This window comes from Miniopterus schreibersii (assembly GCF_964146895.1).
Source record: "Miniopterus schreibersii genome assembly, chromosome: 16".
Lineage (NCBI taxonomy): Eukaryota > Metazoa > Chordata > Mammalia > Chiroptera > Miniopteridae > Miniopterus > Miniopterus schreibersii.
The window spans coordinates 31,232,010-31,246,835 of record NC_138116.1 but is presented as its reverse complement, the minus strand read 5'-3'; the positions used below and the strand labels follow the sequence as shown (position 1 = coordinate 31,246,835).

The window sequence follows — 14,826 nt, the reverse complement described above, 5'->3', positions numbered from 1 at the left end:
GGAAAAGGCTACTAACAGGACCTAAGTGGTGGGCATGTAGATGTTTACTGTGAAAGTCTTTCGACTTTATATTTAATTTTTTTGGTAATAAATTATTGTTTAAAAAAAAGTCAAATTACAAATGTGTATTTTGGGCATTCACCCCGCAAACCCAGATTCACAGCGTCAGTGGGAGAAAACAGGCAATGAGCCCAGGAGGCCCCATTTGCAGAAAAACACACCCACGCCTGTTCCCTCTCCCCATAGGTGTCTGCGAGCGACAGGGCTGCCTGAAGGCAGGAGAAGCAGTGGGACTTCCCTTTGTGGCAAAGGCCTGGGGCCTGTGGAGACAGTCTCCACATAAATACATTCGGTTCTTCCAGTTCAAACCAAGTCAGAAAACAGGCAGCAGCCACTGTTTTCATTAGCTCCAAATGAATTCGGCAGTGGATGCCAGGGCTGACCAAGCAGGCCCCAGCCCTGTCGTGTACCCCAGGTGGCCCTACCAAGGGGTTGATGAATTCTCTTCTTCTGCCAAGTAATAAGCAGTGGATTCAAGTCTGTTCTTTGGGTCACGTATCTGGGGTTTACATTCTAGCTCTGTGAATTACTAGTTCAGTGGCCTTGGGCAGCTTCATTTATTTCTCTAAGCTTTAGTTGCTACATCTGTAAAATGAGTAACTGACTCCTGGGGCTATTGGGAAGAATAAATTAGATCCGTGGTTCTGAGTTAGGGGGATTTTTATCCCCCAAGAGACATTTTGGGGGGTGTGTGTGACTGGCTACAACCCAGTAGGTAGAGGCCACGATGCTGTTAAACATTCTACAATGCACAGTACAGCCCCCCACAACATAAAATTATCCAGCTGAAAGGTCAAAGTGCCAAGCCTGAAAGCCCTGATTTAGATGATACAAGTAAAACACCCAGCACAGGACCTGTAACACTATACCATGCAGGCCTGCCACCACCACCACCATTGTCATCATCACCATCACCACCACCACCATCACTGTCAGTGTCATCGTCAGGATTATCAGCCTTGGAATTCCCAATACCCAGGAGAGCACAGGTAGGAGGCCCTCACAGGGGACACAGCCTAGTGCAGGAGACTGGAAGGTCCACAACAAATACTGGCCCTCGATTCTTTTTCTTCATCGAATGTATCATGACTGGAATGTGTGCATTTATTTCCTTGATGACCTGTTAACCTCTCTAAGGTCCACGGGGACAGAGGCCACCTTTGTTTTCTTTGCTGTAAACAGTGCAGGTTTGAATGAATCAGACGCTGGCGCTAATACATGCTGGGACTACAAAGAACAGAGAGAACAAAGTGAAGGAAGACGGAGTTAGGCTTTCTCTCTGCAGCAATCCAAGAGGGCTTCAAAGAGGAAAAGCGTCTGGTGGAGGGCTAAAAGGAAAAAAGTAGGGACTTGGCAGGCATTAGACGGCATTCCAGGAAGGGAGCCATCCTGGTAGAACTGCCAGAAAGGAAGAGGCCTCTCGGAATTTTAGAGCTGGAAAATAACTCAGAGAACAGCTAGCTAAGGTCACAGGCAATTAGGACACAAAGCTCCAGGCACTAACTTGGTCCAGTGAGATCAGATACCTGGCAACTCCTGGGAGCCCATGAAAACAGCAAAGTGCACCTTGATTCTCAAGTTTTCATCTAAGTAAGGCTAATGACAGAGGACCGTGAACAGTGACACTCCTCACTCCTACGCACACATCCCCCAACATCAAGGGCCAGGAGTGTGGCCACAGCCAGCCAGCCCAGAGGCGAACTGTCTCTAATGTCATTCCATGCCATATATATTATTTTAAAACGATGCTCCTCTCCCACCCTAAGTGATACCCTCCCAAAAGTGTCTTCCAATAAAATTATGTTCAGAATTAGGCAAACTCTAGTTTTAAGTAATAATAGCAGTAACAGCAGCTAACACTTATACAACACCCTGCCTGCACCATAACTCACGTAACCCCACCACAATGTTGCTAGGTACTGTTAGTATCCCCATTTTACAGAGGCGCCCCAGTACACTGCACGGTATGGCCCCACACCCAGAGGGGAAAACTGACAGTGAGTTACTTTCCCAAGCTACATATTTTGTCCACAGTCGCTCCTACAGACAACACCAGTGCGTGAGATTGGAATCCGGCTCTGCTCATTCCAGCTGTACAGCTTCGGGACTAAATTCCCCCACACCCTGTTTCCTCTTGTGTACAATGGAAGTAAGAACACCTCCCTCACAGGTCTCATCCAAGGTGAACTCTGATAACAGAGTAAAAGTACCAAACACAGTGCCCAGCACACAGTAGGCCCTCAAAGGAAAATGAACATGAAAAATACCCACACCTGTTTTTTAAACCAAGCCCATCTCTGAACCCCTGGTAAACTTTTCTGCACTAGAAGGAAGAAAGGGGAGAGTTAAACAAAAATATCTGTGACCCAGATGACCTCAGGCCCCACTGAGGAGTGAAAGCTTGGCCTGGAGCCCTCAGCCCGGCTGCCTGGGTCAAACCGTAGGGCAGGAAACTGCGCGCTTCCTCCTGCAGGAACTCGGTGCTCTGGCCCATACAGGAGCTTCTTCCAGCTGACCCCCTCCACTTCCCCCAGAACATTCCACACTTGGCCAGGAAACACCAGGAAGAGGCCAATGGGCCCAGCTGGGAAAGATGGGCACCTCCCTTCCAGGCCACTCTGACCTGTACCGTTGCCCAGCTCCCATTGCCTCCCCACAGAGAGCAAGGTTTGGCTCATTCATCCACCCCAGGCCTGCCTTTCTCCAATGTCTCTAGGCTGCCCGCCAGAGCCAGTGGGAGGCAGGCTGGGTAGCTGGGCCGCTGGTCCTCAGCCACGGCCCTAGTTTAGCCTCTTAGACTCTTTCCTTAGGCCCCTGACTGGTCATCCTGCCTCTAGTCTGGGTACCTACTACAAATAAATGAGTCTATTCAAGTCATATAGCACTCTCCCTCCTCAAGCGCCTTCAATGGCTCCCACTGCCCCCTGAATTAAGTTCAGAATTCATACCCTGGGATTCACGATCTTCCACAAGAGAGTCCAAACCCACTCTCCAGTCCCCACAGGACTCACTCATTGGAACCAAAAGGAAGTATGCCAAAATTTGCACATACATTTCTGGATCTGGAAAATACGAATTCACCTCCCCCATCTCCACCTAGCTGGATCCCATTTCTCCCCCACCTCCACCTGACTCTTCCATGAGCCCTTTCCTTTCCTCATCTCTGAATTCCTCCACCACCCTGTTCCCACACTTCAGGTGACGCCATGCCACCTGCCACCCCCGTGACCTCCGTGCTGTTCTTTACTTACCATTTTCCTTCAAATCGACTTCCTCTTTTACTTAAATTTGTTCTCAAGGAAAATCTGTATCTCCACCATAAACAGAAAACCGTATCATCTGCCATAAACAAAAGGCAAATGAAGAGACAGTTATGTTCCAATACACATGAAAATAAACACATAATCATTAAAATGTTTCCAATGCTTATATTTATAATATACTTAATATTACTGTATAATATACTTCAAATCCTCTCACACTCTAAGCGATGCTGCCTTGGCACTTTATTTTCCCCCCTCCTGGCCCTTGTTTTTTCTGTCCCTGCCTCACAGTTATCTGGGGACTTGTCATAGTCTTGTCTGGCTGACCCCAAACAGCACTTGGGGACACAGACCCTGCAGCCCCTTTTCTGGTGCCTCCACATAGCATGACATGCATTAGAAGTATTTCTGGAACAGAATGTTCCAATTTGCTCCATCATATTAACAAGGTCCCCTTCTCTGCCTGGCCCTAAGCCATCTGCTGTCCAACTTTCTACCAAAATACCCATGCCCTCCGCGCTATCCCCAGATCAATCCCTGACCACTGGGGTCTCAGGGCATGGCACAGAAAGTGTAGCGACAATCAAGGAGGTGTCCGGACGCTCCCAGACCTTCTCGGGCTCCGGCTGCTCCTTCCTCTGAAGCAGCAGGTCCCAGGCAACAGGGAAAAGTCTCCGGTCAACCATTAACCAACACTTCCCCAGCAGACACACGCCCTTCCCCGGGAGCTAACAAAGTTCTGGGAAAGCCCTGCCTGTGTGAACTGGGCCCCTGGCTCTAGGAAATACAAAAGTCACCTTCCTGTGTCCCCTTGGAGCCGGAGACCCCAAAACACCTACCAGGAACTGAGGGGGGCTTCTCCTGGGTCTGACCCTGCTGGTGCCTCCGATGGGAGGCGGGCACTCTCCCTCCCACACACAGTTGTCAGGGGCGACCTGATGAAGATCTGAATCGCTCAGACTTAAGTCAATAAGTGGCAGCCACCAGGAAGGCCCAGCTGGAGCCAAACCAAGGCCTGGATTCTCCCTGGTGGACGGAAGCCCGGCCAAGGCCAGCCCCCGGCCAGTCTGCTGGTGACCGATTCCCCTGACAACGCGGTCTTCTGAGGGAACAGACACAGGACATTTCTTATTACAGGGAGGCCTCTGCTGGGAACCTTTGCATTTTTTTTTTTTTTTGGTGTTACTTTTTTTAGTCTGGCCACTTTTATGACTTTCAAGGATGTTTGTTAGAAAGGGTACATTTCGTGGAAAGGTATCCAAAATATTCATTCCCGGCGGCAGACGCGCGTGGAACAGCAGCATCTCGTAACTTCCTGAAGCCCCAGCTGCCGGGGTGGGACACCAACTGGGTGTGGCTCCCCAGGAAGAAGGTAAACTGAGGCACAGAGGAAGTGACCAAGGTCTTAAGTAGAACCTCCCAATGTAGCTCGAGGAGACAAGGGTAATGAAGTAGCCTCTGTGTAGCTGGGGAGGGCTTGTTCCCTGACACCTGCTCGCTGGGAGAGGGCACGGATCTCCACGTTGGCCTTTTCATAGTGCAAACAAGCTAACGACAGAAAAATGTGGCAGTGATAAGGAAAACACCACATCCATGGGAACAGAAGCGGGTGCTAGTGAGGGGGACAGATGGACATGATCCCAAAGAGGTTCTCAAACTGGGTTCCGAGGAGCCCAAGGGGTGTCATATACCTCTTTGGGGGCTGCTGACGTGGAATAGGGAAGAATAAGGGGGGGGTATATTTCCACCTAACCCAGGGCAACTGGGCTCTTGTCTGCTCCATATACTGGACTTTCAGGGAAGATGCCATGTGAAGAAAAGATTCTGTATGTAAAAGTATTGGGAAGTGCTGATGCGTGACACTGGTTGTACCGAACAGGAGAAGGTGATCTAAGTTCTCTCTGAGCTTGTGGAAAGCAGCAGCCACAGACCAGGTGTGCCGGGAGCCAGCTGCCCTTCATCCTGAGCATGCGGATGTGGTCTGAGTTCAGGAGGAGCCACCTCTGGCAGATCTAGGGGCCCCTTCCCTCCCTGGTGGGCCCACAGCTGGAAAGTGCAGCTAACACCAAAAGCAAGATGACCCTCGGGCTAAGTCAAGCATCTAGGAAAGGGACCCTACCCTTAGCAGGGACAGGGACCAGATGCAGGTGCCAGAGCCAGATTTGTGGATCCAGGGGCTGGAGGCCAAAGAGATGTAAGAAGTAGTGTCAGTAACTGGCGATGACCTTGGACAAACCCCTGAAATAATCGTAGTGGCAAGAGGCTGGATTCCATGTGCTCCCCAGTGGCTTGTGACATGGGAAGGCTGGCTCTGTTTGGAGGTCCCGATGGACCGAACCTGAGGATGTGAAGAGGCCCAAGTGTGCCTACTCTGCACTGAGAACGATGGGCATGCTGGGCACTGCTATACAGACGTACCCTTACAACGCCTCCAGGCTCCAGCCAGCTGTGCAAAGGCTGGGCCTCTGCTGGCTTTCTGTGTCTGCCCAGCATTTCTTTCTATTAGAATGATTCCTCTTCCGGGCCAAGGAAATCATGCCCAGTCCTTCTGTGTGGGAGAAACCCGCCCTCCTTCTGCTGTGAATGTGCCTGGGGCCAACCAATTAGAACATCCCCACTTCCTGGACACAGTCACTGGTTCAGGGTTGGGTGTGTGACCCAGGCCCAGCACTACAAAGTCCCCCAGGCTCTCACCAGAGTTACTGAAAAATACACTCTTTCCCTATGAGAACAATGTTGGCTAGGGATGGCCAATGGCCACCTTGCCACCACTTGGAAATGGCCTGAGAATGAAGCCAAGTGGAGCTGAGAGATGGAGGTACATAATCCTGATGGCATTGTCAATTGCTGGATCCAGCCATACCTGAACCACTAAGTTCCCAGGTCCACAGAGTCCCCTTCTTGCTTAAGCTAGTTTGAGTTGGGTCTTTGTGATTTACAATCAAGGGTCCTGAGTAAGTCACCTATTCAGAAATGGGAAGGGGTAGGAACTTACCACACATACTAACTGGGATGAGCCTTTTTTTTTTTAAATTCTCACCTGAGGACATACTTAGAGAGAGGAAGGGAAAGAGGGAGAGAAACACCAAGACATACTTAGAGAGAGGAAGGGAAAGAGGGAGAGAAACACCAACGTGAAAGAGAAACATCAATCGGTTGCCTTCTGTACACTCCCCGCCTGGGGATCAAACCCACAACCCAGGCATGTGCCCTGACGAGGAATCGAACTGGCGACCCTTCCGTGCACGGGACGTGGCTCACCCATCTGAGCCACTATGGCCAGGTGAGCCTCACACTGAACAGAAACAACAGGACCCCTGCAAGTGAGCCTCCTGCTCCCGTGCCCCGCTGCCCCTTCGGAGGTTAGTGCCAGTAGCAGCCTGGCCCAGAAATGGCAGGGAGGTGGCTGCTTTCCCTTGCGGCGGCACCCAGTGTTCATTCCCAGGTCGACTTTGGGTCCCCTGCAGCAGCCAATGCCCAGAGGGAGCCCCTCCACTGTGGGCTCCTTCCACGGCCCCTGGACAGTGTGGCAATCGCCCCTCCCTGTCACCACATGTGAGCTTCTCCCTTGTCATCCACCCAAATCACTAAAGAAAGTTCATCCACTCGCTCATGTCCTCAAGCATGCCCGAAGCTGTCCCGGGTCATCCCAGACCCTGGCCTGTCCTCTAGTCTCTATCACCCACCTCTGACCACTCTCGGCTGCTGGTTGTCAGGACTAAGCAACCAGGATAAACATGGCAAGGAGGCCTTGTGTGCTCACTCAAAACCCTCCAGCACTAACGTGCGGAACGCCTGCATCGTTAGCATCTCAATCCAGCACCATCCTGTGATCCAGGAATCACGAGCAACAGCTCCCATCTCCCACTCTCCAGTCAGAACCTTGCCAAATGGGTTTGAACATGAAAGTAGGTGCCAAGGGGCTTAATAAATCCACACGTGAGATTTGCAAGAAGGAGGCCAAAGGAATAAACTGAGTGACTCATACATGCAATAAGGTAATAATTGATATAAATAGAAAATAAAAGTTTCCTAGATAAGTAACTGAGAAAAACACCTTAAAAAGCCCAAGAGGCCCTGGCGGGTATGGCTCAGAGGTTAGAGCATCAGCCCGCGGCCCGAAGGGCTCATGATAACATGCTATAAATGTGATCAGTACATATTCTATTTTAAAATTGGAAATATGTCAGCAACAGTGATTTTGGTGAACTAGCTACACAAAACCCCTCTGGAGAGCTGGGCCCAGCCAGCAGCGGGTAACGGGGTGGCCTGCAAGGCTGGGGCTGCTCTGGGGTCCTGGGGCTGGAACCTGCCAGACGGTGGTCCCCAAGGTTAACAGGCATGGGAGAGGCAGAATGTAAACCGACTCCAGGGAGCAAAGGCTGTGCGTTCTCCCCAGGGATGGCCTGTACCACTTCCAGGCCAAACTCGGGCCTACCTGATTTCTCCAACTCTCCTCCAGCCTGCCCCTGCCTGCCTGGGGCCCCTCTCACCCCATCCCTGCTCTGCTCACAAATCTGCTGCCTCCCTCCCCATCTGCTGTCCAAATCAAGCCTGTGGGCCAAGCCCCCGCAGCTGGTTCAGACCCATCTCTCCTGATGTAGCTACTCCTGCTCCCCGCCACAGCCCTAAGAGCACCCCAAGTAATTCTGTCTTCTCTCTCCTCCAGCTCCACCTCTCTGCTTCTACTCCTGCTGCCCCCATGGCCCCAGATGTCCCTCCCCTCCACCCATCCTTCCAGGCCCAGCAAAGGGTGCTGCACCATGAAGCCTCGATCTCCCCTTCTGTCTGGGAGCAGCCTCTCCTCCTCTGAAGTCCCTTGGCTCCCCACCCAGCCCCTCCCTTCAGCACTGAGCATCTGCACCTTATGTTATATTTATGACTTTATCTTCTACTGGGCAGTCTGCATCTGCTTTACCTCTGTGCCATTTATTTATTTATTCATTCATTCATTCATTCATTCATTCATTTCACAAATATGTACTGAGTACCGATCATGTGCTAGACCCTGGGTGAGGACTGAGGATATGATGAACACACGACAGACGCTGGCCCTGCCACCTTGGAACTCACGTCTTGGAAGGGGGAAAACACCAAACGAATAAACATAAGTAAAAGTCTCAGTATAGGCTGTGATGCGACTGTAGAGAAAGGGGCAGGGACATGACTAGTGAGCTCTGAGGAGGAGTTGGGGAAGGCATCTCTGAGGAAGCAAAGTTAACCTGGGACCAGAGACCTGAGGAGACTGGGTTGGGCACCCTTTCTCGGCACGTAACAGGTGTTTGCTAACTATCTGTGGCATGAGTGCGTGACTGTAGGGGGTCAGAAATCCCTAGTGTGTCCCATGTCTCTCCAGACAAACTTACCCCTCTCATTACCCTGACAGGTCACTACAATCGGCACCTAGAGGGGTTTGTCAGCAAACACACCTCTAAAGATCAACAGGACATGTCCACCTATGTCACCGCTGCAGAGGTGGCTCTGCTCATGACCCCCAATACCACCCCAGCCCCAGGGTTGGACAGCAAGTGGGTTTCATCTTTGGCGTTGACTCCAAATCATGGCCCTGGCTGCCTGGACACCACGCTAGAAGGACCGTGGGAACAGGCCGTGACTGATCAGCGGTGTCCACCGCAGGAGCAGCAGCAGAGAGCAGCGGCATATGTGCCACATATTTCCTTACTGCCCAGGGCCCGCAGATGACCACGCAGGCAAGAAATTTCCTCCAGATCTAATTGCCTGGAAAAGCACTCGGCGTCTGGCATCCTTTTCATTATGGGCCACATGAACCGTGTACATAATATTTTTTCCTGCTTTGATTGCTAATTAGCTCAGAGCTAAATCTGTGGTTCAGATAGAGTAAACTGTGTATGGCTCTATGGCCTCAATATGTATTCTAACTCTCTCCCAGATTTTGACCTTCTAGTTAATCTGCATTTTTCCTAACCTTATTTTTATGGGTTTCTATTTAATTATATATACATACATATAGATATATGAAAACACATGTAAAATATCTACATAGAACTCTGGCATATGGTATCTATTTTATCTTTTTATTATAAATAAATTTATTTTATGTCCAAGCAATGGACATATATTCTGTGGGCATCTTGACTCCTCCAAGGCACAAGATAAGGGAATTAATGAAGAGATAGATGGATAACAGGAAAAACCAGGAAAAATAAGACAGTTTCTGCCTGAAAGAACTCAGAATATCAAGGCACTTGGTCCTGAATAGAGTCTGGGGTTAGAAATCAGAAGCCCAGCTTTTAGCTCCAGTTCTGAGCAGCTACGTGACTGTGAAGGGGGGGAAAATTACTCACACGCACCCCTCCCCATGGCCAGGCAACCCGAGGTTTCAACTATTCAATGCACTTGCAGCAATCCGCCCCACTTACTTCACTTGGCTGTAACTGAAATTAAACAGAGGTGCACAACTGCTCATCAGCGGTCAGGCTCCAGCTACGTGCCTGCCACCCGCTGGCATCTCTGTACTGGGAAGAGCACACAGCTGTAAATAAGACGCCGCCAGGCCACGTGGCCTCCCATACATGCTGCAGGCACGCAGAGAGAAACGAGCCTCCAGAGGCCAGATCGCACGCGGTCTTCCTTGTGCCCGCTCTGATGTCTAGAGCACTGGGACTGAAGGACTTCAGTTTGCTGCTTCTCCCAGCAAGAGAAAGGGCCCCATCCAGGATCAATCACACTCCTTAGGACTGGAAGTGACTGCCCCTGCAGAGAGGGCCTGGGGATCCTGGTCCCCCTACCTCTTACCCTCCCCATACCCCCCCCACTCCTCCCCCACCCCGAAGCCTCCTGAGCACAGAGTCCTCTGCATGAAGAGAGTTCACGCAGACGCACTACCTGCAGACCAGCTGAAAGAGAAGGGGCCGAGCTGGAAACAGTGGGGCTGGGTGCGGTCCCTGGCAGCGGACCCTCTCACATGCCTCCCCACCAGACTTCTCAGGCATCTCCTGGCCCCTCCTGGCCCCAATCAGGGGCCATTTATTCCACAGTCCCAGGGTTTCCAGGCACCTGACTCAGCACCACTGAGTTTCAAACAGCAGGTGAAAATGAGACAATGACAGTAACTGGGGTCCTTTTCAACAAGTTTTTCAGCAGGGCATGGGGACTGAGAGAATTCACAACAGTCGTAAGACTAATTCTAAACTCCAGAGTGTTCCCTGCCCGGTCAGGGTTGAAAGTGAAGGCAAGAGGGGAGGGGGGATGGATGGTCAGAGGGCCGTGTTTGTTCAAGTGACAAATAAGGTCTCATGTACATAGTTTATCCCCAGGCGAAGACAGATCCCAGGCAGTGAGTTATCCAAAGTGGGGGAGGACTTTGACATAAGGTAACTGGCATCCCATCTGATGTCCCCTCTTCTCCCTGGCCTTACTGTAGCTGCTCAGCTAGCTGCCCAGAAGACCCTAGTTTACACTGTGACCGCCCCCTTGGGCTCAGCTGAAGTCTCTCCCTTGGAAATCTAGGAAATGGGCTAAGAAACTGAAGTCTTTGGTTGCAGGCTTGATCCCCGGCCCCAGTTGGGGCACGTGAGGGAGGCAACCAACTGATGTGTCTCTCTCACATCAATGTTTCTCTCTCTCCCTCTCTCTCCCCCCCACCATCCCACCTCTCTCCCTCCCTTTCACTCTCTAAAAATCAATGGGAAAAAATATCCTCAGGTGAGAATTAACCACCACCACAAAAAGAAACCCTGTACCCATTAGCAGTCCCACCCCATCCCACCCCTCTCTCCATTCCCCAACCCCTGGAAACCGCTAATCTACTTTCAGTCCTATCAATTAGCAATATTCTGGATATTTCATTTAAATACACTCGTACAATAAGTGGCCTTTTCTAATCTCTCCCATTTTTTTATGCTGTAATCTTTATGATTTCTTTTGCTTGCTTTGGATATAGTTTGTTCTTTTTTTCTTGTTTTCTTATGGTGTAAGGTTATTAATTTGAAGTCTTTCTTCTTTTTAAATATAGGCCTTATAGCTATACATTTTCTCCTAAGTACTATGTTAGCTGCATCCCATACATTTCAGTATGTTGAGCCCTGGCCAGGTAGCTCAGTTGGTTAGAGGGTCATCCCAATACGCCAAGGCCGTGGGTTCAATCCCTTGTCAGGGCACATACAACAATCAACCAATGATTGCATAAATGAGTGGAACAACAAATCCATGTTTCTCCCATTTCTCCCTATCTCTCTCTCTCCTTTCCTCTAAAATAAATTTTTTAAAAAACAAAACATTTCAGTATGTTGTAGTTTCATTTTCATATATCTTAAAGTATTTTCTAATTCCTCCTTTTACTCCTTGGTTATTTAGGAGTGTGTTTACACTCCACATATCTATGAATTCCCAAATTTCCTTTTGTTATTGATTTCTAATTTCATCCCACTGTAGACAAAGAACTTATTTTGTATGATTTCAATTCTTTTAAATTTATTGAGGCTCATTTTATGACCTAACATATGTCCTCTCCTAGAGAACATTTCATGTGTGCTTGAGAATGAATATTCTGCTGCTGTTGGGTGGATTGTTCCATGTCTGTTAAGTCTACTTGGCCTATAGTGTTATTCAAGTCTTCCATTTCCTTGTTGATTTTCTGCCTACCTGTTCTGTCCAGTATTGAAAGTGGAACCTTGATGCCTCCAACTATTATTGTTCGGTTGTGTATTTGTTCCTTCATTTCCATTAGATTTTGCTTCATGTATTTTGGGGGTCTACTGTGAGGTGTATAGATGTTTATAATTGATGTGTCTTCCTGACAGAATGGCCTTTTTATCATTATAAAATGACCTTGTTTGCCTCTAGTAACTATTCTTTTTTTCTTGAAGTTTATTTTGTCTGATATTAGTACAGCCACTTCAATTCTCTTTTAGCTACTGCTTGTATGGTAGGTATATTTTTCCATTCCTTTACTTTCCACCTGTGTGTATCTTTGAATCTACAGTGTTTCTTCGAAACAACATAGAGTTGCTTTTATTCCACTGTCAATCTCTGCCTTTTTCCTATAGTGTTTAGTCCACTTGCATGTAATGTAATTACTTATGAGATAAGATTTATGCCATTTTGCTATTCGTTTCCTATATCTCTTATGGTTTTTGTTCCTATGTTCTTCCATTACTGCCTTCTTTTATGTTAAATAAGTATTTCTAGCATACCATTTTAATTCTCTTTTATTACATATTTTTAGTTATTTTCTTTCTTTTTTTTTTTTTTTTTTTAATATATCTTTATTGATTTCAGAGAGGAAAGGAGACGGGGAGAGAGAGAGAGAGAAACATCAATGATGAGAGAGTCATTGATCGAGCCTGCAACCTGGGCATGTGCCCTGATGGGGAATCGAACCCTGATCTCCTGGATCCTAGGTCGACGCTCAACCGCTGAGCCACACCCAGCTGGGCTTTAGTTATTTTCTTAGTGGTTGCTCTGGAGATTACAATTAACATTTAATGTAAAACAATCTAGCTCTGTTAACAACTTAATTTCAATATATGCAAAAACTTTGCTCTAATATAGCTTTGTTTCCTTTCTCTTCCATTGCGCCAGTACATTATACAATTACATCTTTGTACATTATAAGCCTGCCAAGAGTTTTATAATTATTGATTTATGCAGATAGAATAAAAGAGTCACAAACAAAATACAGATATACCTTTAAAGGTGCTTCTTATTTCTTCATGTGGATTTGAGTTATTGTCTAGTGTCCTTTCATTTCAACATGAAGGACTCCTGTTAGTATTTCCTGTAGGACATGCCTGGTAGCAACAAATTCAGTTCTTATTTATCTGGCTTTTTTTTTAAATTCTTACCCAAGGATATTTTTTCCATTACTTTTCAGAGAGAGAGAGAGAGAGAGAGAGAGAGAGAGAAAGGTGGGGAGGAGACAAACATTTATGTGAGACACACTGAATAAATTGGTTGCCTCCCGCACATGCCCTGACCAGGGCCTGATTGAGCCTGCAACTGAGGTACATGCCCTTGGCCGGAATCGAACCTAGTGCACGGGCTGATGCTTTAACCACTGAGCAAAACCAGCTAAGGCTGAAATTTTTGAAGGATAGTTTTTCTGGATATAGAATTCTTGATTGAATGTTTTTCTTTCAGCATTTTGACTATGTCATCCCACTGCCTTTTTGCTTCCATGGTTTCAGATCAGAAGTTGGTTGTTAATCTTACTAAGGCTCATTTGCCTAATTAAACCCTTCAATTTGGAGCTCAACCATCTCTTTCCCTAGACAAGGTCAGACCCTTTTGTACATTCCCCCCAGTGATCTGTACTTCTTCTTTGTAGTGATCACAACTTCAAGTAAATAACTAATGAGAGAAGTAGCTCTTTGGTGTTTTTTTCTATCACTAGAATATAAGTTCCATAAGGCAAGAACCCAGCCTGCCTTGTTCACCACTGTATCCTCAGAGGCAGCATGTGTCTATGACACAGTAGCCTTTCAAAAAATATTTACTGAGTGAATGAATGAAGCTCATCCTAAAGTAGACTAAATTACTGGTGTCAATTCCTCACCCTTGTAATAGTATGAGATAGCCACACTCTGCTATGGCCTAATGGTGGGCAGTGTACTTCCCTGCCCCTTGGCCTGGGATTGGTCATGTGGCTTGCTTTGGCCAATGGGATGTTACCGGATGCGATGTGAGCAAAGGCTTGAAGTGTGCTTGTGCAACTGAGCTTGCTCTCTTGCACTCCTGCCTGTCACCATGACACAAATGTGCCTTGGTGGACACTGGTCCAAGTGGGATAACAGATACATGGAACAGACCTAAACACACTCACAGCTTGAGGCCAACCAAGTCCCACTGAGAGCAGCCTAAGTCAGCCAAACTTCACCCAACCCACAGATATGTGTGGGTAGAATAAATATTTACTGCCATATGCCAGTGGGTTTGGGGTGGTTTGTTATGGAGCAACATTGTGGCAATAGATGACTGAGACATATGCCCTGGCAACTTTGAATACTGGGAGAAGTCCTGGGGTAGGTCTTACATCTGTCCTCCATATGGCCCACAGTTGCGTCCAGATTGATTATATGGGCAGATCCACACCCCTCCTCCAAGCTTACAGGATAAACTTCCCAGAATTCTACAGTCCCACAGCTAGGGCACTCATCACTAGTAGCAGCTTCCTGGAGCAACCCAAAGTGTATTAAGCACCTACACAGTGCCTGGCACATAGTAGGTACTTGATAAGAGTTAGTCTTTTTCTTCTTCCACCCACCCTCTCACCAATTCCATCACTAGGCCTGAGAGTACATCTTCACAGGCAGAAAAATCTGTAGTTTTTTTCTTTGCTGTGGGGTTAGGGAGGGGAGTGCCCTAACCTGCCCTAGGGGCTCACCCTTCTTACTGCCTCAACTAATCCCCCAAACTCAGATAAAGAGGAGAGGACAGGGTCACAGGCAGACAGAGCATACCTCCTTACATTGTAACTATGATTCAATGTGTGACTTACAGTTATATTTATTCATTCAAAATT

At 48.0% G+C, this 14,826-nt stretch overlaps 1 protein-coding gene across 5 annotated transcripts in view; it reads right to left on the bottom strand.

The window, feature by feature from the left end:
- RPH3AL (rabphilin 3A like (without C2 domains)) overlaps positions 1–14,826 on the bottom strand; it is a 126,208-nt gene that overhangs the window by 97,803 nt on the left and 13,579 nt on the right. For 2 of the 5 annotated variants that reach the window (XM_081162467.1, XM_081162471.1), the window contains exons 1-2: positions 4,163–4,301; positions 3,312–3,399 (exon numbers count right to left, since the gene is read on the bottom strand). The gene's annotated coding sequence lies outside the window, so the exon portion shown is untranslated. Of the gene's footprint in view, positions 1–3,311; positions 3,400–3,934; positions 4,015–4,162; positions 4,302–14,826 lie in introns of those variants that run through there. The other 3 variants (XM_081162469.1, XM_081162472.1, XM_081162468.1) reach the window with 2 other exon arrangements.